This window comes from Lycorma delicatula, chromosome 7 (genome assembly GCF_047948215.1).
Source record: "Lycorma delicatula isolate Av1 chromosome 7, ASM4794821v1, whole genome shotgun sequence".
NCBI lineage: Eukaryota > Metazoa > Arthropoda > Insecta > Hemiptera > Fulgoridae > Lycorma > Lycorma delicatula.
This window is the reverse complement of record NC_134461.1, coordinates 28,093,251-28,116,741: the sequence shown is the minus strand read 5'-3', so window position 1 is coordinate 28,116,741 and position 23,491 is coordinate 28,093,251. Positions and strand designations below refer to the sequence as shown.

Here is a 23,491-nt window from a genome sequence, read left to right as displayed (position 1 = left end):
ACATATGGGGGATGGGTGAAAAAAAACAGAAAACAAAAATACCCCTTATTATATTTAATCTTTTATCGTACGGAAGTTGAACAGTTAAAGGGGCCAAATGGGAGCAGTACAAAACCATTTAATAATACTAATTGAAACTGACGCACAGGTTGACTCCCTTCGGATAGAAAATATAAGCTAATTGAAAAAATGTCAATTATTATAACCTTTCTTTTATTTCAAATGTCGGCTTCGCTTGAAAAGATATCGTGTTAGAACATCGTGCAATGGTAAGATTTTTTTTATTTTCAGAAGCTGTAAAAAACTGGTCGAAATTCACTCAGGAATGTTAAAATAATAGGTAAAAAGTGTGTTATAGTGTATGTAATATCTGAAGGCGGGTCCGTAGTACGTTATGACACCCCCTTCGCTCCTCTTAACATCACTCGGCGACTTCTCACACCAAAGCTGTGTATTTCAAAAGTCACATCCATTAAAATGCAATGACAAAAAAAAATCCACCGTTATCTAATTATGACGTCAGTATTATAGTAACGAAATATGTTCTGGTAATTTGTTATAACAAATAAAATTATTTATACTTAACGTTTTGTTCAAGATATATATGAAGAAATTTATTTACTTATTTATTTCTCGAAAGAATATGCTTCTTTTTTTTCAAATCGTGTTAAACTAAGGTTTTGCTATAAATAAACAGTAACAATGACGTAATACAAAAGTAAATGAAATGAGTTTATTCAATATAGAAAATTTTATGATTTTCTTTGACGTTGCGTAGTTAATTACGAAATTTATTTCTAAATAGCGCGTACCCACCAATAATTAATAGTCTTTTGAGCTTTGTAGGCCTACAAAATTACAAAATAAAAATTGTATAAAATATGCATAAATAATGTTAAAGAAACGTGAGTAAAAGTAATATAATTTTAATTTTTCTTAGATTTATTATAAAATAAATAACAGAGATATTAAGTTCGTACTATAATACAACGAAAAATTAATTTAAGTATAGCGGGCAGCGTATTGCTGTGCACATAGGCTGACGGCTGACTTACCGCTCTATTAACCAACCTGAATAACCCTGACAGTGTACTACATACTATGTAAGTATACGTAACAACTAAACGAGATGTTTTCCTAAACGAATGACTATCTAACTGTTCCACCCGTCCTATCTTTCTATTTCTCTCGCACGCAATGTGCACAGCTATACGCCGCCGTTAATAAAATCTTAATTTGTACTATATTTTATAAACGTAACACACAAAATGATTTCATACAAAATAATTTGCATAGTAGCTTAAATAAATGCAGTAGAATAAACAATAATAATAATAATAAAAAAATAAAAATAAATACAAGTCTGAATCATTTGAAGGTCTTACGACTTTTGTAGAAACCAGCAGCACGTGTTCCGTATGCCGAGTTAAATGACTGGGGTAGAGGAGGCAAAGATGCAGCTTGTAGGGTAGGCCCGCTTTTATATTTTACAAATACTACAACCGTATAAATTTTTATAAGTGGATCGAACAGTTTAAATCGGGCAGAACAAACGTCACCGATTTTCATCTTAGAGGAAGACAGTTAGAAGTTTCGACTGGCAATGATCTTATTCACGAGAACAAATGAATACAAATTTGGGAAATCGCTGAAATTTGTAATACGGGTAAGCTAAATTACAGAAAAACATGTTCGAGTTGGGTTAAGACTTAAAATTTAAAATCACACACCTGAATTCACATTTGTACGGAACTTAAACGACGGTTTTTAGCTGAAGATGATTTTTTTTTTACCGCAGGTAATGCTTCTGCTGAAACTTGGATTCATCATTTTGAGCCGGAATTCGAACGTCACACTACGAAACGGTAATATCCGGCAGGAAAACATTCAAAACCTACACGCCACACAATAAAGTGATGCTATTAATGTTCTGGGACTCTACAGCACCAAATTACCACAATTATTTGGAAGAACAGTGTACAAACCACTGAAATCCCGGAGAGTTTCACTCGAGTAGGTGGAAACATTCCAACCCACGGGTTGGTCTAGTGGTGAACGCGTCTTCCCAAATCAGCTGATTTGGAAGTCGAGAGTTCCAGCGTTCAAGTCCTAGATAAGCCAGTTATTTTTACACGATTTAAATACTAGATCGTGGATACCGGTGTTCTTTGGTGGTTGGGTTTTAATTAACCACACATCTTAGGAATGGTCGAACTGAGACTGTACAAGACGACACTTGATTTACACTCATACATATCATCCTCTGAAGTATTATTTGAAAGGTAATTACCGGAGGCTAAACAGGAAAAAGAAAGACGGAAACGTTCCAGTTCTCAATTAAAAAGCGTAATTTTGTGCACGATAACGCCCGCACCCCGTACCTCCCAAAAGACAAAGAAAGTTATTTTAAAGTCGAGTCGGGAGGAACTGCTGCACCAATTTTACAGTCTCGATCTCGCACCATCCGATTTTTTTTTTTTTTGGTTATCTAAAGGAGTTTTTACGTAACACCTGTTCGGCAACAATGAACGGGTCAATAATGTCTGAGATACAAATTCTTTATTAGTGAAATAACTAATGACAAATAACTACAAAAATTATTAGCTAGCCTTATTTATTCGGGAGGGAGGAATACTACGTGAATGAACACCACTTCATTTTCAGGTACAGCGGCAGTATGTATAAAAGAGGCCCATCTAGCCCTGAAATTTATTAAGGAAGAGGGGCTAAAGAGCCACCTTTATGACGTTTTTAAAAAAATAATCTGATGATACAGAAGGAACATTACGTAAAAATTAAACAAAAAATCGAACTTTATCTCGCTACTAAATAGACAACTTCTTTTTCGCTTATTCCCGATAACCACTAAAACTACTGAACCAATCGGTATGAAATTTTAACTGTAGCTTTCTTTTAACGCCGGAAATGTTTACCACAGTTCAAATTTCACCGATCTCATTACTATATAGATCATAAATAAAAATCACAGAACTCATTTTACTAATTTATGTCATCTATATCGAAAGAGTTTATGTCAACCTCTTTAGAAAATTACTACGCGATTTACTACAATTATTATCATTATCCATAAAAGGTCAATTTGTATTATCGTAATATACTTAAAAACAAATTATTTTTATAAAAAAAAAAAAAAAAAATTAAAAGGAAAGACGACTATTTATATATTTAACAAAGTTTGATGGAATATTAAATTTCGATATCGACTTCCTCAGAAAGTTATTATGTGTTTTACTAATTTAATGTCACTGTCCGATTAGGCGGCGAACCGCGAGAACTCATCCCCTCGCGAATAAAATAGCACTCTGTAGAATTTTATACACTGAATTAAGAAGTTCCATAGGGCAAGCGATACACTTAATCGGCAACTTGCAATTTGGTAGTAATATTATCAACGCCTAGAACAGCGAGGTAACAGATATTAAGAACTTCTAAAGTTATTATAATTTATGATCGTAGACTACAGGAATCTACGCCAGAGTGTCATCAAAGAATTGAAGAGCAACTTACGTACATGCTCTTCTAAAAATCGAGTTCAATCTTCGAGAAATATATTAGGTTCGATTATCTTTTGATTACCATTCTGAAACTGACGATCTGAACTGAAATTAATATTCGTACGCGATTAAAATACATAACTATCGAGATATTCCTCCTCTATGAATCATGAGACCTTGCCGTTGGTGAGGGGGCTTGAGTGCTCAGGTTTACAGAGTAACTGGACCGAAGGTGCAACCATATCGGAGAGGTATCTGTTGAGAGCCAGACTAAGGAATGATTCCTGAAAGAGGGCAGCAGCTCTTTCAGTAGTTGTTAGGGGCGTGAGTCACAATGACTTAAACGGCCGTATCAACATCACTCAGTCCTCTGAGTACTGCGCAGCTGAAAGCAATGGAAAACTACAGCTGCTTTTTTTCCAAGAAAATGTGGCTCTCTGCATTTTCACATAGCAATAATGGAGGCGCCTTCCTTGGTAAAATATTCCGGAGGTAAAATAGTCCCCCGTTCGGATCTCCGGGTGGGGACTACTAAGGAAGGGGTCACCAGAAAATTAAAAAATAACATTCTACGAGTCGGAGCGTGGAATGTTAGAAGCTTAAAAAAGGTTGGTAGGCTAGAAAATTTAAAAAGGGAAATGGATAGGGTGAATGTGGATATAGTAGGAATTAGTGAGGTTCGGTGGGAAGAGGAAGGCGACTTTTGGTCAGGTGATTTTAGAGTAATTAACTCAGCGTCAAATAATGGGCAGGCAGGAGTAGGTTTCGTGATGAACAAGAAGATAGGGAGGAGAGTGGAGTATTTCAAAACGCATAGCGATAGAATCATTGTAATAAGGATAAAATCAAAACCTAAACCGACAACGATTGTTAACGTTTATATGCCTACAAGCGCCCATGATGATGATGAGGTAGAGTGTGTATACGAAGAGATTGATGAAGCAATTAAACACGTAAAAGGAGATGAAAATTTAATAATAGTTGGAGATTGGAATGCAAGCATTGGAAAAGGCAAGGAAGGAAATATAGTGGGTGAATACAGGCTGAGCAAAAGGAATGAAAGAGGGGACCGACTTATAGAGTTTTGCACGAAGTATAATTTAGTAATTGCCAACACCCAATTTAAAAATCATAATAGAAGAATATACACTTGGAAAAAGCCAGGCGATACTGCAAGGTATCAGATAGATTATATCATGGTTAAGCAAAGATTTAGAAATCAACTCGTTGACTGCAAAACTTACCCTGGAGCAGATATTGATAGCGACCATAATTTGGTGATAATGAAATGTAGATTGGGGTAAAAAACCTGAAGAAAAGTTGTCAGATGAATCGGTGGAATTTAGAGAAGCTTGAGGAAGAGGAGGTAAAGAAGATTTTTGAGGAGGACATCGCAAGAGATCTGAGTAAAAAAGATAAGGTAGAAAATGTAGAAGAAGAATGGGAGAATGTTAAAAAGGAAATTCTTAAATCAGCAGAAGCAAACTTAGGCGGAATAAAGAGAACTGGTAGAAAACCTTGGGTTTCAGACGATATATTGCAGCTGATGGATGAACGTAGAAAATATAAGAATGCTAATGATGAAGAAAGTAAAAGGAACTATCGGCAATTAAGAAATGCTATAAATAGGAAGTGCAAACTGGCGAAAGAAGAGTGGATTAAAGAAAAGTGTTCAGAAGTGGAAAGAGAAATGAACATTGGTAAAATAGACGGAGCATACAGGAAAGTTAAGGAAAATTTTGGGGTACATAAATTAAAATCTAATAATGTGTTAAACAAAGATGGTACACCAATATATAATACGAAAGGTAAAGTCGATAGATGGGTGGAATATATTGAAGAGTTATACGGAGGAAATGAATTAGAAAATGGTGTTATAGAGGAAGAAGAGGAAGTTGAGGAGGATGAAATGGGAGAAACAATACTGAGATCTGAATTTAAGAGAGCATTAAAAGATTTAAATGGCAGAAAGGCTCCTGGAATAGACGGAATACCTGTAGAATTACTGCGCAGTGCAGGTGAGGAAGCGATTGATAGATTATACAAACTGGTGTGTAATATTTATGAAAAAGGGGAATTTCCGTCAGACTTCAAAAAAAGTGTTATAGTTATGATACCAAAGAAAGCAGGGGCAGATAAATGTGAAGAATATAGAACAATTAGCTTAACTAGTCATGCATCATTAGCTTAACTAGAATTTTATACAGAAGAATTGAGAGGAGAGTGGAAGAAGTGTTAGGAGAAGACCAATTTGGTTTCAGGAAAAGTATAGGGACAAGGGAAGCAATTTTAGGCCTCAGATTAATAGTAGAAGGAAGATTAAAGAAAAACAAACCAACATACTTGGCGTTTATAGACCTAGAAAAGGCTTTCGATAACGTAGATTGGAATAAAATGTTCAGCATTTTAAAAAAATTAGGGTTCAAATACAGAGATAGAAGAACAATTGCTAACATGTACAGGAACCAAACAGCAACAATAACAATTGAAGAACATAAGAAAGAAGCCCTAATAAGAAAGGGAGTCCAACAAGGATGTTCCCTATCTCCGTTACTTTTTAATCTTTACATGGAACTAGCAGTTAATGATGTTAAAGAACAATTTAGATTCGGAGTAACAGTACAAGGTGAAAAGATAAAGATGCTACGATTTGCTGATGATATAGTAATTCTAGCCGAGAGTAAAAAGGATTTAGAAGAAACAACGAACGGCATAGATGAAGTCCTACGCAAGAACTATCGCATGAAAATAAACAAGAACAAAACAAAAGTAATGAAATGTAGTAGAAATAAAAAAGATGGACCGCTGAATGTAAAAATAGGAGGAGAAAAGATTATGGAGGTAGAAGAATTTTGTTATTTGGGAAGTAAAATTACTAAAGATGGACGAAGCAGGAGCGATATAAAATGCCGAATAGCACAAGCTAAACGAGCCTTCAGTAAGAAATATAATTTGTTTACATCAAAAATTAATTTAAATCTCAAGAAAAGATTTTTGAAAGTGTATGTTTGGAGTGTCGCTTTATATGGAAGTGAAACTTGGACAATTGGAGTATCTGAGAAGAAAAGATTAGAAGCTTTTGAAATGTGGTGCTATAGGAGAATGTTAAAAATCAGATGGGTGGATAAAGTGACAAATGAAGAGGTATTGCGGCAAATAGATGAAGAAAGAAGCATTTGGAAAAATATAGTTAAAAGAAGAGACAGACTTATAGGCCACATACTAAGGCATCCTGGAATAGTCGCTTTAATATTGGAAGGACAGGTAGAAGGGAAAAATTGTGTAGGCAGGCCACGTTTGGAGTATGTAAAACAAATTGCTGGGGATGTAGGATGTAGAGGGTATACTGAAATGAAACGACTAGCACTAGATAGGGAATCTTGGAGAGCTGCATCAAACCAGTCAAATGACTGAAGACAAAAAAAAAAATCGAGATATCAAAAAACTGAACGATGAACTCCTGGACTGTGCCGAGAATAAAATAGTTCTTGAACGACTTTAATAATTTCCTGATTTCATTGAAAATTTGATTTTGAGACACATCTTTTATTTAAATATATTATTTTTTCCGGTACGTAGTGAATAGCGATAACTATTGAGAGCTATACCTCACACATAATCACAAAAAACTTATTTCAAATTTTTGATTTCTATGCGCATATAGCGTGGGCGAATCCGCGATGCTAGTACGAGTATACAAAACGAAGAGTTGTATATATTTGTATATTACTTCTACGTTATTAAATAGAAATATTATTCATAAACCTATATCTTTATAACCAGTTAAGACAATTAATACGGTGGTACGTACTAGGTCATGATTTATGATAATCAGGGGAGATGACAAACGTTGCTGATAAAGTAAAAAATATCTCGGACTTCCGACTGAACCGTTAAATATGATACTAGGTTTTGCAAAATGACCGCTAATAATGTTTATAAAATATCTGTTCTTCAAAATCATTATTGGAAAACTAATTCACTTTCTAAAATACGGAAATTATTATTTATTAATGAAGTTTGACCGAGATAACACAACGTAGGTTTAAGTTTTCCCCTTAACGTGCAGTAATTTTATCTATTATTCATAAGGTCGCTAGGATGAATTGTTAATCTTCTTTTTGCATAAGGTCACGGGTAATTATCGTGTTACAAAAATACAACGGTATTTTTTATTTATTTATTTTTTTTTGAAGAACCATCCGCCTAAGTTTACGCAAGCTGTTTAATATTCGATCAATCTAAAGGATCAAGTATTTCAGGCGCTAAAATAAAACTTCGGTGAAATTTACATACATCAAAATTTTACGCAAGCTGTTTAATATTCGATCAATCTAAAATAAAGTCTAAAATAAAACTTCGGTGAAATTTACATACATCAAAAGTTTACGCAAGCTGTTTAATATTCGATCAATCTAAAGGATCAAGTATTTCAGGCGCTAAAATAAAACTTCGGTGAAATTTACATACATCAAAATTTTATAAACAGTTCTCATGCAAAATACATACGAAGAACTGTACGAATTAAATTCATAGAGACTTAATTTTTACATACAGTTCTTTTATATAACACAAAAAAGTTTGAAAATCAGGTACTAGAGTAATTTTCAGAACGATCTCTTTTTCCAAGCTACTGTTGAAATATAGGAAAAAATTTACATCATGAAAAAAGGACGTTTTCTCATACAAATGTACCATACACGTTATATTACGGTATCATCGGTATTATTTGGTAAAAAAACACGAAGCAAAACGATACGAAAACGTCTGACAGAATGTAAATTCTATTTTTTGAAGCGAAGCTTCAAAATAATTGTCAAATTAAAATAATAATTCAAATAATTGTCTTACAGTAAGCCACATCTTACATCACAAGGTGAATTAAATGACTCGGTTAGGGATTTTAATTTATCAAAAAATCAAACTGAACTGTTAGGTTCAAGACTGCACGGTTGGAATTTACTTTAAAAAAAATACAAAAATGTCGGGCTTTCGAAGCCTATAAAAATAAATTTCTTAGTACTTTATTAATGAAAATAATTTGGTTTATTACAAAAATATTGATGAGCATACTCATCAATGAACTTAGAACAAGTTCATAAACCTGAGGAGTGGCGCCTTTTCATAGATTCGTCCAATAGTTTAAAAGTGTTTCTACTACACAACGGTAACAAATATCCTTCGACACCGATCGCTTACGGTATTAATTTGAAAGAGACATACGATGTGATGAAAGACGTTCTTGAAAAAATAAATTATAAAAAACACAGCAGGAACATATGTGGTGATTTGAAAGTTACAACTAATTTGTTAGGCATGCAGATAGGCTATACTAAGTACATATGTTTTCTTTGCGAATGGAACAGCCGAGCTAGGGATAAACATTGTGTTACCAGAGTGGAAGAAACAAGACAACTTAACTACAAATGGGAAAAATATTATTCAAGAGCCCCTAGTGAAACCCAAAATAATATTTTTACTCCCTCACCATATCAAGCTAGGAATAATGAAAAATTTTTGTAAAAGCAATGAAAAAGGATAGTCCCGGATTTTTTTACATCAGGCAGAAATTTCCGAATGTAAATGAAGGAAAAATTAAAGAAGGAATATTTGTTGGTACTCAAATAAGAGAGTTGGTCAAAGACGAGGTATTTAACTCAATGTTAAATAATGTAGAATGTACACTTTGGGCTTCATTTAAAGACGTTTGCAACACTTTTCTCGGCAAACAAAAATCCGACATTTACCACGATACTGTTAATAAACTTCCTACTTCATTCAGAGCTAAGGGATGTAATATGTCTTTGAAAATACATTTCCTCCACTCGCATCTGGATGTTTTCCCGAAAAACCTCGGAAATGTAACTGACGAACACCGTGAACGTTTCTACCAAGACTTTTCGGTGATGGAAAGTCGCTCTAAAGTGAAATTGAATACTAACAGCCGATTGCTGTTGGACATTAATTCGGTATGTGCCTAAGGCTATTTAAAAGAGAAAAACATCAGCGAAATCATTTTATCACAGGAATGACCATGCAAAATTATAAATTTTATAGATTTTAACTATATTTTCCCTCAATTTCTTTTTAGTAAGCGTAATATATTTAAAACTAAGAGTGATAGAAAAATTGTATTTACAGATTTGTAATGTACGCAAAAAATCAATTCAAGAAATGGTATCACACTTAGAGAAACATTAAAAAAAAACCTTTTTGTCTATTAGTGTAATTATGAATAAATCAATATATTTAAATTAAAAAAAAAGGCTAAAAAAAGGAAATGAAGTCGGATTCGAAATGATGTGCCTTCCCCTTGTAAGATCCAAATAGTTCATTAATTAAAATTTTATTTGGCTATAACTCTGGAAACAATTAAAATAAGTACCACTAATGATACATCGTTGATAAGCTCTCAAGAGGGCTTATTACACAATTAAGAGAAAGTCCGAAATCCAAAAGATTTGGATTTTGGGCTTTTTTGGATACTTTTGGTCTAGTCGATTGCAATCAAAAGAGGAAGTACACTATTAGATGTAACAACAGTCCTAAATCCAAAATTTCAACATTATACGACTAATCGTTTTTGATTTATACGAGACGCAGACGTCACGCCGAAACTAGTCAAAATGGATTCAGGGATGGTCAAAATTGATATTTTCATTGAAATCTGAAATTTTTCGTGTTCACAATACTTCCTTTAATTCGTTCACAATACTTCCTTTAATTCGTTCAAGTTAGTAAAAAGAAGTTGATTTACAAAACTAGTCGTATTCAGAGGCTTATAAATAAAAAATATTAATTAATTGATAAAATAATAATGTAAGAGATTACTAGCAGAGTATAATCAACAATCGATTGGCCACAAACATCATGAATTACCACTGATTTCAATGTCAATTATGCTGACGAAATATCAGAAGCACTTAAACGGTTTCTTTTTCAAACATTCAATTTATTGATGAATAGTCAACCGGTGCAAAACACGGCTCAACCATTGACGCTGTTTTTTCAAGATACTTAAATAAAATAGAGTCTCATACATTTGTATGCTACTTCAGTTACCACAGACCGATAATTACTGTTATAGAATGCGATGATTAACCTTCAATGCTATGTTTAAACTTTTCTATGTATTATGAAAATAAATATTTTTTATAATATATGTGTATGTTTAATTGTTAGATCATATTTCCTATGAATAGAAACTTTTATCATTTGTATACACTGCGCATAAGTTATTTTCCACCATTAATAAATTCATATAATATTTCGTAAAAAGCTTCGCTTCCGTAGTGTGTCCACGCACCGACGCACTCTTTTTTTTTTTTTAATAGTTTTTATTTTTATTATGAACGCTTAATAAAAACCGATAAAATGCCAGATACATAAGACGTAATAAACGAAAAAATTCTTCGAAACAAAAACACAATAAAAATTAAAATCGTGACCGACAGGAAATTTTATGAAAAATAAATATATACAAATCTGCTAAATAAATAGAGAAAGGTGGTAAAAAAACTACATAACACTTTTAGCACTTTTCACTTTTGTTTGTAACAGAGGTAAGTAAACAAACACATTGCACGATCGTCGGCGGACGATGGGTGTATCCTTGAGCCAGTCCGAAACATCCTATTATAAAATTATGCATATCCTAAATCCCAAAATTATTTATACGTACTATATTATTTCTTTATAAGTAGGTTATCTCTTTTCTTACCTCTACAACGCATAAGCGTATCCGGGAGACTGATTTTATATGGTGTTTTATTGTTTCTACCAGCGGCTGTAGAAATAGTTTTACTATTACTGATTTATTGATTACTGATTTTACGCGGTTACGTTGGTTGTTTGTTTATAGCCGTTCTAGACATAAGTAAAACATATTATTTCAACAACCATCCGTCTACATTTTTCATTGTATCTTATTCAACAAATTTATCAAATGAAGTATTCAAATTCGGCTGGGAAGGAGCAGCGGATGAAGTTCAAACTTTAAAAAACATTACACAGTTACGTTTAGGGTAATCAGGCTTACCAACACTATTGAGATACAATACCGAAAATTTCACACAAAAATCGGGAGGGGCTGTGTCGGGGCGCACGGCCGTTGGTATAACGTGAAACGTTACAAACTATGGATAAAGTTCCTTCAAGCTACAGACCGACCAACTTATCTGTAGAGTTAAATGGGAGAGCCACCATCGTATTTTTTTGAACAAAACTTAAAGTATCCGATGGAAAATTTTAGTTCCTTCATTTGGCCAAAAACTCTACAGATAAATTGGTCGGTCTGCATGTGCGTATTGGATTGAAATAAAAAACGAGACGCTGACTGCGTACTAAACTGAATTTTAACATAAAACAGACACTAAATGGTACATGATACTTTTTTTCGACTAATATTCGACGACAATTTTGTTCAACATCGGTCTGTGGTAGAGGTACTCGCGCCGTCGCCGTCGTTCACCGAGCGCGCCGTGCCAGCTTTGCGACGCTCCCGAAACAGTCTCGCTCCCTCGGTACCAGACATTGGGGTACCTGTGCGTGGCCCATAACCTCCCCTTTCCAACGATATGCGTAATTTATATTTCCGGCTGGCTTTTGCTCGGGCTGAGACTGACACATTGAATTTCTATATATTTTACACGTTTACTTTAGTTTTTTACACGTAAATATTGTCAGAAATACACATATTATTAATTAAATCGATCTATCTGGACAAACTATAAACATAAACACACGAATCACTGCACTATCACGTCTTAGTCGTGAGCTACACTGAATGGAAATGAGCGAGAGCGCCAGTTTTGGCCGATCTGCGCTGTACCCCCTCACCGGTAACCCGCTCGCCGATGACGCAAACTCAGTTGTATCGGCGAGCTGACCATGTTAAGTTATAAAATGACACCGCATTTACGTCTTTGAGACGTAATAGTTAGGGTGTTATTAAGGCAGGACGATATAGACCTTTTCGTTACGCTACAAATTTCTGTTCTGGTACCCGTATGTTTCGGTGTGATTTTGAAGACGTTTATCCTCAAAAATTGAGACGGTCAAATTTAACAAAATGTTGTTATGTAGAGAATTATTTTAAATACCGAAGAGAAAAAAAAAAAAAATTACACCACAAAACCAAAATAATGATTTTTGAAGTTGTTTTTAACTAAAAAAATTGTTGTTAAATTTTTAACATGTATTTATAATAAACTACTGTTATTTAGAGGTTTGAAAAACAATATTAGCATAACCTGACGTCTTGATGAACAAGATAACGAGTTGATGTAAAGAAAGATTCGTCAAATAATGAAACCTTCACCTTTTTATAAAACTCAAAATTTTTGTATCTTGAGTCAAAAAAAAAAAAAAAAAATTATTTACAACATTCTATGTGTATGTGTTTTTGCATATTTTAATTTTATACCAAAGGAACGGAACGTACATGAAATCTGATTTGGTAATTTTTTTCCTTACGAAAACTGACTATTAAATTTAGAAAAATATTGACTTTAAATTTTAAATTTTTGAAGAGGATTGAATTTCATGAAAATAATATTCCAGAATATTTTTACTTACCTTATTAAATAATAGCATCTTACCACGTAATAGTAGTTTATTACTTATTTAAAATATCACTAAAAAAAAAAGTAATTTTTCAAAATTCATATCCATTCTTAGGTGAGATTAATAACCTATCGTTTCCAGACGTTCACAAAATAACTTTCAGAACTCAAAATAACTTTCCTTGTCTAAAAGCAAAGAAAGATTAATTTCAATAATATTACTGTTCAATTAAATTTATAATAGAAGTTTTGGTACTTTTCAAGAAGTTAGTCAGTTAGTTGTTAGATGAAGCCACTGAAAGAATAAAATAAATAAATAGTACATATATTTTCTTTTTAAATGCGTACACTGTACAGTAATATCATTAAAATAATACAAAGATACTGTAATAATACAATAAATTACAGAATACTTTGAGTACAGTAATTTACTGTACTTCAACAATATCATTTAACTTAACAAGAACCCAACCTGGATTTCAGTTTTAAATGTGAGTTTCAATTTACGCGATTTCATTATACGCGGAAATTTTCCCGAACGAAACACCCACGTAAACTGAAGATGCACTGTATAATAAATTTATATAACTAAGTATATATAAATTTATATAATAAATAAATCTAAAAGTATAATCGAATCACAATTAACCTTCTTTCGCTAGTCAAGGTTAGCGAGCGAAGCGAGCGTAGGTTAAGTTTGGTTAGATTATATTTATAATTATATAAAGTTAATTATAATTTTTATTTATTTATTTTCTCCTTTTAGTGGCGCCATCTAACAACTGACTAACTACAACTAAAACTGAGTAATTACAGATCGGTTGCGGGTATTTTCTTGAAAAGTACCTGTTCTTATTTAAAGTATCGATTGTCAACGATACTTAAAAAAAAAAAACGTCAAGCATGTGATTTTAGAATATCGGTTTAATTTTGTTGTATTGATCAAGTTCTTTGGAAGTTTTATTGTAGTTGTTATTTACCGATTTTAAGTTACACTTTCACTGAGCATTTAATTGGTTTTTAGACGTATATAACAGAAACTAAAGGAGAGCAACGCATCATTAACCTAAGAAAACAAGAGAAGGAAGGGAAGGAAGAAATCCTAATGTAGTTTTTTCTCATAACCCTAATGCGAGGGGAAAAATTGATTAGTATAATATCTATGTTTATTATATACACCCATAAATATATATATATACACACGTATTTCTCCAACCAGTTTTCCAGCTACTGTCGGATCTGGATGGGTGTGCTTGTACGGGCAAATGCAATTACTGCTACCAGCTTGCCAGGCCTGAAGTTTTTACCAAATCTCGATTCCGAAAATCAGCTGATTTTGCGATGACGAGTTTAACAGCTAAACTAACCAGGCGGGTGATGTTTATAATATATATAAATATATTCTCCGATTAAAATTTAAATGTTTAAATTACAATTTCATAAATTAATCCTTTCGTTTTCCTTTCACACCGAGTAAAAAATTAAAATAGGATACCGAATTTTAAATTTGTCGTTAAAATATTAACACGTAACGCAAGTCTACCAGGAATCAAAAGTAATTAAAGAGAAAATATACTTCACATCAGGCCGATAACTTACTTACGAAAATATTTTACACAATTAAAAAACTTGCATATACATACGAGTACTTCATTCCTTCCTGATTCTTACAAGTATCACCAAGAACTTACCTGAAAAAAAAAAATTCAAAAATAAATTAATTATTCCTAAATATTTATTTACTATTATTATTATTATTACTATAGTACCTTTATTGTGATTTACTCACTCGAAATCCATTATACCAAAATATTTACGGGATAAAAACAGAAATAAATTTTGCTGAAACATTTTATTGAAATTTATTTTTAAATTTAATCGAGCTTTTTCTTCCATTTTACAGACAGGCAAACGAAAAAAAATCAGATGCGGGAATAACTGAGTAGTTTTAAACCGTATCGTTCTTCATATACATTTCCTGCAAAACAACTTTTTGAAAACATCTTAGCTTTTCCACATAAGGGGGTTCTATATGATATTTTTCGAGCTTCAAAAAGCAAACCGATTAAACATGTTAGGAAAGCAGTGGACTTGCTAAACGAAAGAGGATACTTAAATAATCCGTGTTAGAAATTTGTACCGAGACTGCTAGTTACTGTGTGCTCCAGACATTGTTTAAAATTTACGTAAGTGCGCAACAGAAGTTTGATTAGAGTTTCTCATTGTAGACAAATTTATTATTTGTTTATCGTTCGCAGACGATCAGCTAGCTTATACTGGCTAGGATGAAGAGAATGTTTTGTATAGAACTGAGATTGATACCGTAGTGTACAAATACGGATTGGAAATCAAGGTAGAACGACCCGACTGTCGAGTAAACAAGATAGAAATATGGAAATTTCGTCGAATACTATCACGAATTATTTTAAAATAAAAATAACTGAGAACGACTTGTAACAAAAATGTAAGAGATAAAGTCAACAAAAGAAGATTAAACGCGGTGTGAGAATTAGATTAATTTTATTGTCAGCCATGTAAACAAATTTTTAAAAGGAATAAATAACACATTTTTAAAACTTTAGTAGAAGACAATGAATGTCACATACAGGACAGAAGTTTAAATTACGACCAGAAACAGAAAGTTTAGGATCCGAGAAATGGCTAGTTTTATTTACACATATATATGTGTGTTTATATATGTATGGTAGCGAGTAAAGAAGCTAGTAACGAAAGGTAACAGTGCAAAAATGAGAGAGAAAATGAACATAAATCGACAAAGAGAATGAAAAAGAAGTATCAAGAAACAACAACAAAGAATAAATACGAACGAATAAAAGGGTGGATAGACTACGTTAGATCAAGCCCTAGGCCTAGAGGTACAAATACTGCCGAGGACCATTAGTACTCGATCCAACCCTAAATCCTTCCTTTTCTATACTCGTGAGTATAGAAGAAATAGACCGTTGTTATTCTTACTGTTCGTCATAAACGAAATAACGCGATCGTTGCCCACTCGCGCAAGCGAATTGTTTACTATACAAATTGTAAGTCAACCCCTTTATTCTATTTCGAGATGATGACGACCGCCGGAAGATACCGACCACGTGGAAGAAGGCCAGCAGTCGTCCGACGGAAAGGCGAAGAAACCTGTACTTTACCCTGCGTTGTCCATTTCAAGGCTGACAGGTCTTTTGAGGTTACGGTCTGTAATTATTTACAAACAAAAAGGCAGGCTAAAGAAGAAGTAAGTACGTCTTAGAATTCGAACCCGCACCGGCCGTAACCCGGCCGACGCAACACAAAGATGGAGAGAAAGAAGATTCTACGAAACTTTAACTCTTTCTCCTACCTTACAATTTAGACCCATCCTTAGCACATGTGACTCCTTTCGGCGAAGGAAGTGCATTACACCCTCGGACAACTAGGGTCCCATCAAGCGCATTCCTACTAGACCGAAAGTCCCTAGCATCGACAGGACTTCAGTGGATGGATTGAAGGAGAATAGTGTCAGGAGAAAGACCCAAATACATTGCTTATCTCCCAAGGCCAGTCCAAGTAACGATTTTCAATTTGATTTGTAACGATCGGAACGCAATCCACAATTCTGTCTATAAACAAAACCAATACATAACCGACACTAATAGACAAATATTCTCCTAATAATAAGAAAGATCCAGGAGAAAGGACTGTTGTCCAGGTTCTGCGAATAGTATGGAGATATATATATATATATCTCCCGTTTTTCTTGCGTTCCGTTCCAGTACTCAATTTATACACAAGAGACAAGCGGCTCATTCTTTCTATTCGACTCTGCGTAGAGTGCATTCCCCTCCATGAAACTCGGGTCTCATGAAGAGCTTACGGGTAGGTAGTTCAGTTTCTTTGTTTAGTTAAGTCCGTTCAGTATTACTTAAGACTCGGTAAGATGCGTTTTGTTTTGAGTTCATTAAATAATAGTACACCGATGGAAATGTCACTCGTGATATTCGCATCGGTGGCATCCAGGCCGAGGCGGATTGTATACGTCAAAAGCCGAGGTTTCGAAGATGACCTCCAGTAAAGTCCATAAGGGCTAGGAAAGGAAGGGGGTGACGGCGGATGTCTTCCTTTACGAGGGATCAGGGTAGCAATTAAAGACGTTTACGCGTGATGGGATCGGAGCGCTAAAATATTACTTTTGTAAACTATATGTAGTGCTTGTGATGGTGGCACTGAGGAGAGTAAGATGCTGTCCAAGGGATGTCCCCCAAGGTATTGTGCTGGGCCCTCGCCTTTGGGTTGTGGAGTTTGATTCTCTCATGCGGTTGAGGTAGCCCGGTGGATGTCATATCATCGCTTATGACGACGATTGGCTTCTGCCGGTCAAAGGAGTCTCGCGGAACGAGGTCGAATTCCGGGCAACTCAAGCATGTAGAGTACTGGATGTGTGGAGCAATCAATTAAAAAACGGTATTTAGCCCTGAGAAGACCACCATGACGCTGCTAAAGGACGTTTGGCCGCTACGCGGCGAGCCAATGTTTCGATAACCGGCCATCCTATACGCTATGTCTCGTTGCAACGGTATTTGGGTGTACTCCTTGGAAATGAAATGAGACACTCTCATGGAAATATCTTTTGAGGCGTTTGCATCGGTGCCGTCCTGATGACTGAAATATATAATCAGGTATTGAGGGTTTAGAACATGACCTCCGGTAAAGCCCATCAGGGCTAGGAACGGAGGGGGTGATGTGGCGATCGGGATCGTCACAAGACGTCTTCCCCTATGGGGGTAAGGATGGATGGCACTGAAAGAACTTCAGAGGTAGTCTGAAGGGGAATTGAGCTGGAAGGTCGCAAAAAATTTTGAAAATCTCTCAAGGACAACCGTAGTAAAATATGTTAAAAGAGCCACGATCTAAAAGATTCAGATCGGGACACAATACCAAATTCCGTCCTCTTTAAAAACAATTAAATTTAATATATAACTCGCATTAGAAATTAACTATCTGTTACCTAATTAGAAAAATTCAGCAGGAAGGGACGAATGAACAGGCTCTGCAAAAAAAGTAAGGAGATAAAACATCTCGTTCCGTTTCCGTTACTTAGTTCAGAATACTGTGCGGTAATATTCGAAGAGTGTGAGCAGTAACAATCGAGAGTATGAGCGAAGAATGCATCACGAGTATTCCGTTTTGAGAAATGTTCTCGTCTTCGGTTAAGCACAGGAAGCTGTCTAGGGAATTCGTTGTGAACGGAGGACAAGGTGACATTATTCACTGAGAGAAATATGAGCTATCTTCCTTTTGAAAACATTGGATATAAATAATTCTTAAATAAAGTACTGATTTTTATCTCACAATCATAATCAATTTTTAATTTTGTATTAATTTGTATCAACCGTTTACAGTTCATAGTAAAATCAGAATTGTATTTGCTACTTATAATTTACTTATTTTGAACACATAATAAGTTCTTCCAGAGTAAATAAATTGCATACTGCATTTGTAAGAATTTTAACTTCTGCTATCTCTCAAAATCATTGTTCGAACCGATAACACGCGACAATATATTGATGATACCCGTCAAATTTAATATACCCTTAATAAAAAAAATCTCATAAATAAAAGAATATACTTATATACAATTTTATTATATTGCCGACCTCCGTGGCGATATGGTAGCGTTCCTGCCTTTCATCCAGAGGTTATCCCGGTCATTCCGGCATTCTTTCACACGAAACAGAATCTCATTATCATCAATCAGCAACTGTTACGGGACATCATCACCGATTGTAAAATTAAGTAAATAATGTTTTTTTGATATGAAATACTTTTAAGATGTGGGTGTCTAACTCGCAGCCTGCGATGCCCAGAAATAAAATGTTTAAGTAAACAATACTTTAGCGGGAGAAATAGCCAGTAGCCGTCGCAGTACTGTCATGTCATGCGCTGTGATACACTGGTGACTAAGCTGCATATGCAGCCTTTCTTATAATTTTATCGAAAAGTTACTTAATCTATGCTATTTTTTTTTCGCGATCTGTTGCGTCGTGTATTATTTATTTACATATTAATAAATAGGTAAGTAATAGTTTTTAAATTTTATAATTTTCATATAACCATAAAATTTATATAAAAATATCGCTTTCGACAACGGTAGAAAGAAGAAAAATTGATGACCAGGAAAGAAAATTCTAACAAATGCGGAAACTGAACTATTATGGAAAGGAGTAGTAAGATTAAGCGCTTCATTTGTAAGGAAAATATTAGTGCTGGTGCAGGATATAATCACAAGGAACCGTATTCAGGTACCAAAGGTAAGAGAATAAAAATTAAAAAAAAAACATGAAGAAATCAGTTCACAATCGGTAACAAGTATTTACAAAATTCATGAAAACTAATGATTCAGTAGTAAAAGCAAATAACGAAATAAGCTATTTGTTAGCAAAACGTTCAAAACAGATACGGATGGATTGTTAATCAAAGAACGAATGATAAATGCAGCTGAAATCATCTGCCCAAAAAAAGTGTAATCGTTTCGCGATATTTCATTATCGATTAATACTGGTAAACTTTTTTCCAGGGAGAAAAACGCTTTCGCTTTATCATCGCCCGGACACGATATATTTATAGTAAATAAATAAATGTTAAAAACTGGCGATTAAAAATTAATTAAAAACTAAAACCCAGTAACCTAAAAATACTAAATCTTAAAAGGAAAATACTTGCAGTGTATGCTAAAAGCGAAATAAGTACACTAAGATATATCGCACTATTTATCTCAGTTAAGATAATAAAATTACAATCTGCTTTACGGCGAATGGCATAAACAGCTGAAACGCACTACAGTAATTCAAATATTTGAATATAAGGGGACGCCACTAAGAAATCGTAAAACATAAGATAACATAGTTTCATTATCCCCTAGAACACTTCGCATGTTAGCCCGTAATATAAATTTGCGACGCAATGCCGAATAACATATACCACAAGGATGTGTTGCACTGTTAGTTGGCAGTCGCAGCGAGCAAAACGGGGTGCATCTGTTTGAGTCATCAGATATCCATGAATGAGCCTAGTGTGCCCTATTAGTAAACTGCAAATAATAACCTCCTCTCGACGGTTATTTCTGCAATGTGCTTAATCGGATGAAGTTTTTATTAATAGTAGCATCCTATTTACTTTACCGCTCATCGTGAACTACCCTTTTCAAGAAAACAGACAAGATGGTTAGACAATTGGTAAAACTAGGCTGAAAACAAGCCTCTTTTGCCGCACTATCTGCGCGCTCATTGCCTGAAATTTCAATACGGCTGGGGTTCCAACAGAAGGTCACTGTTGTATTACGTCTAGTCATTTGTGAAATAACATACTAGATCTCACAGACAACAGGGTGTCTGGAATACACTTCACTAATCGCCTGTAAGGCACTCACGGAATCGAGCAAACAAGTAAAAGTCGAAATATTAGCCTAATTAAATTTAAGGCCTTATCTGTAGAGTGGTAGAGATAATTAGTGAAATTGTAGAAAACATCATTTCAGAAATACAGAATATATCCGTCTTGCTGTTATCAATTGCGATTGATGAAAGTACAGGTATAATATATGTTGCTCAAGTTGCGTTTTTTTTTCGTGATTGCGACAACATGAAAATCGCCGAAGAACTGTTGGAAGTTATCCCTCTTCTTGGAACTACGACTAGCGAAGATATTTTTGATGCCGTGTAAAGCATTTTAGAAATTGTAAACTTCCACTTGACAGATTAGTGTCTGTAACAAACGACCGGTGCAAAATCGATGACAAGTGAAAATCGAGGAATTGTGTCAAAATTGATAAGAAAATTACAAGCCGAGTACCCAGATAAACCGAAAAACATGACTTTTCACTGCTTTATTCATCAACAAATTCTGTGTTTAAAAATTTTTTAAATAGACGATATATTGAAAACCGTAACAAAAACAGATCTTTATTTGATTTCAAAAGTTCAACCGCCGGCAATTTATTTTTCTTTTTAAAATTAGAATCTGAATTCGTGGATCTTCCTTATTATAGAGAAGTTTGATGGTTACCGTGCCGCAAAACGTTAAAGAAATTCTATATGCTTTTGGAGGAAATAACGTTTGCCCTCCGTGAAACACGAAAACGTATCTGTTATAAAAAAATTCTTTGCGGTTAAGGATCTGGCATTTTTAAATGATATTTTAAAGCGCTGCAAGCACTAAATAATCTTAACACCGCACTGCAAGGCAAAAATAAATTAATGATGAATACGACGCAATAGCAAGTTCTGTACAAAAACCATCGTTCTTTAAAAATCAGACCATTTTTCTATGTGTGAGCAGTGAAAACCACAAAATCATGGTTGCTCTTTCTCAGAATATTGTGAAAAAATTGAGGAAATCAAAAAAAAAATTTGGTAAGGTTTTTAATCATTTTAAACAGTTACAAGATATAAAATAAAAAATAATTAAAAATTTTACATCCACCTTACCGGCAAATAAAAATAATATAAGTCAAAAATTAAAATAATTACAGTCATGACTGTATAAATGTCAAAAGTATTTTATATTAGCTGTGATTTTATTAATCTTTAAATTATAATATTTGTAAACCACTTTTACCTGGTTATGTGTAAGAATAAATTGTATTAATTTTATTTCCTGATGATGGTTTGAAAGAAAACCGAAAGATCTCGAGAAAACACATCTTTTTTGCTGATAAGGTGGATGTAAAATTTTTAATTATTTTTTATTCTATTAAAAAAATTATCAGCTGAAACCAAGTTTAAGAAATTATTTTTAACACAACAATATTCTTCCAATGTTTATTAAACGCACCAAAACCTACATTTATGTAAACTTATAAAACATCCGCTTACATACAGAAATTAGGGTAAATGTAAAAAAAAAAGTAAATTAATAAAGAACCAATAAAAAGAATAACGAAAAGAAAGAGACATATTATACCTGTAAAAATTGACCATTACCACTGACCACACATAACTACCAACCCTAACAAGATATCAAGAATTGACATAATTAATCAAAACATCCATAAAAACAGATAACAAAACCATGTACGTACATAATTTAGGGTGAACAGAACCGATGAAATTACGCAATAAAATCTATGCAAATAACCAAAGTACGAACGAACAAACAAAAAGAGAAATAAATCGGTAAGTATATAACCTTGAGTCGAATTTTAACACTTATGATTTTAACATTTATGAATATACGAGTTGTAAATTAAATAAACCAAAGTAAATAATAAATTAAAAAGCAAAATGTTTTTTTTTTATGCATTTATTTATCTTTCAATTATCACATACATAAATTATGCAAGTCATTTTCGGTTAAAGAGTGGTGGTTACATGAGAGGGGGGAAAAGAAACTCAGGTATGGTGTAAAAACTTATGAAATTGTCAAACAAAATTAACAATATTTTATGTTGTACAAGTGAAAACGAAGCAACAGCTTCCATTTTTTTTTGTTAATATATTTCAAATAAACATACTAATAGTAATTAATTAAAAAAAATAAAAATTATAATAATTAAATAATAAAAAACGCTAGGAAGAGTATTTGACAGTCAGTGAGTGAACGTAGTAAGAAACATTAGTCTCTTTATAGAAAATATACAATTATAAAAAAAATAAACAAACACCACACTTAAGAGGGAAGTCATAATATCAAGTAAGTGTCGTCACTTATCAATACTTTAAGTAAATAAACAAAAATAAATAGCAAATTAATTTATTTATAATAAAGTGAATGTAATTTTAGGCAAACGGAAGTTTTTTCCAAGAGGATTTTACATTAAAATCTGTGTAAGCCGATTACTTTTTAAATCGTATGGTTAAGATTTATCTTTTTTATATATTTATGTTATAATATTTCTATTATCAATAGATTAAACGTATATTTTATTCACCTTTTATATGATGAAAAAAAAAAGAATTAAGGTGTTTTGGCCGAAATAATATTTCAAAATTTGGTAGCAAATTACAAAAAAAAAAAAAAAAACATTTCTTACAAAAACTGAAGTTTTTTTTATTCATAAATAAATTTAAAATTTGTTTAATATTAACCCTTCCCAAAAAATGACTCAATATTTTTCTTTTTTTAACTATATCTTCCTTAACCGACCGGGTTGGTCTAGAGGTGAACTCGTCATCGCAAATCACCTGATTTCAAGTTCTGACATTAGATACATTAGATTTATTTTACCACGAAGAGTTGTAAGGTTGAAATCCTAGTAAAGGTAGTTACTTTTATAAGGATTTGAATACTATATCGTGGATACCGGTGTTCTTTGGCGGGTGGGTTTCAATTAACGACATATCTCAGAAAACGGTTAACCTGAGATTGTACAAAACTATACTTCATTTACATTCATACATTTCACTCTCTGAGGTAATACCTTACGGTGGT

General features: G+C 33.5%; 2 protein-coding genes across 3 annotated transcripts in view; one reads left to right on the top strand and one right to left on the bottom strand.

Annotated features, from left to right (window-relative positions):
- The window catches only part of LOC142327402 (1-acyl-sn-glycerol-3-phosphate acyltransferase alpha-like), a 209,630-nt gene that overhangs the window by 81,696 nt on the left and 104,443 nt on the right, over positions 1–23,491 (bottom strand). The window lies entirely within an intron of this gene.
- Positions 22,497–23,491, top strand: part of LOC142327401 (1-acyl-sn-glycerol-3-phosphate acyltransferase beta-like) — a 273,953-nt gene continuing 272,958 nt past the window's right edge. The window contains exon 1 of the mRNA XM_075370433.1: positions 22,497–22,753. The gene's annotated coding sequence lies outside the window, so the exon portion shown is untranslated. The remainder of the gene's footprint in view (positions 22,754–23,491) is intronic.